The sequence below is a fragment of the Nicrophorus vespilloides genome, unplaced genomic scaffold, assembly GCF_001412225.1.
Source record: "Nicrophorus vespilloides isolate i.1.1-1 unplaced genomic scaffold, Nicve_v1.0, whole genome shotgun sequence".
Lineage (NCBI taxonomy): Eukaryota > Metazoa > Arthropoda > Insecta > Coleoptera > Silphidae > Nicrophorus > Nicrophorus vespilloides.
This window is the reverse complement of record NW_017097403.1, coordinates 6,944-8,286: the sequence shown is the minus strand read 5'-3', so window position 1 is coordinate 8,286 and position 1,343 is coordinate 6,944.

Here is a 1,343-nt window from a genome sequence, read left to right as displayed (position 1 = left end):
ATTTCTTTTTAATTAAAATAATTGGGATCCTTTGCGCTTATCTTGTAATGAGTGTTTTTTTTTCTTAATTAAATTATCAAAAGTTAAAAAAAATAAATCGTAACATTTGATCAGCTGGACTTTTGTGAAACTTTATATTATGTAATTTAATAAAATAACGAATTGGATCAAGTGGGTTCATGTGAAATTGTTTGATGATTTGACATGTTGGAATTTCATCAGTTTTAATATAATGTATACCAAAGATCATACATTTCTTTTTAATTAAAATAATTGGGATCCTTTGCACTTATCTTGTAATGAGTGTTTTTTTCTTAATTAAATTATCAAAAGTTAAAAAAAAATAAATCGTAACATTTGATCAGCTGGACTTTTGTGAAACTTTATATTATGTAATTTAATAAAATAACGAATTGGATCAAGTGGGTTCAAGTAAAATTGTTTGTTTATTTGACATGTTGGAATTTCATCAGTTTTAATATAATTTATACAAAAGATCATACATTTCTTTTTAATTAAAATAATTGGTATCCTTTGCACTTATCTTATAATGAGTGCTTTTTTCTTAATTAAATTATCAAAAGTTAAAAAAAATAAATCGTAACATTTGATCAGCTGGACTTTTATGAAACTTTATATTATGTAATTTAATAAAATAACGTATTGGATCAAGTTGGTTCAAGTAAAATTGTTTGATGATTTGACATGTTGGAATTTCATCAGTTTTAATATAATTTATACCAAAGATCATACATTTCTTTATAATTAAAATAATTGGGATCCTTGTAATGAGTGCTTTTTTCTTAATTAAATTATCAAAAGTTAAAAAAAAAATAAATCATAACATTTGATCAGCTGGACTTTTGTGAAACTTTATATTATGTAATTTAATAAAATAACGAATTGGATCAAGTGGGTTCAAGTAAAATTGTTTGATGATTTGACATGTTGGAATTTCATCAGTTTTAATATAATTTATACCAAAGATCATACATTTCTTTTTAATTAAAATTATTGGGATCCTTTGCACTTATCTTGTAATGATTATTTTTTTTTTAATTAAATTATCAAAAGTTAAAAAAAATAAATCGTGACTTTTGTGAAACTTTATATTATGTAATTTAATAAAATAACGAATTGGATCAAGTGAGTTCAAGTAAAATTGTTTGAGGATTTGACATGTTGGAATTTCATCAGTTTTAATATAATTATTGGGATCCTTTGCACTTATCTTGTAATGAGTGTTTTTTTTTTAAATTAAATTATCAAAAGTTAAAAGCTGGACTTTTGTGAAACTTTATATTATGTAATTTAATAAAATAACGAATTGGATCAAGTGGGTT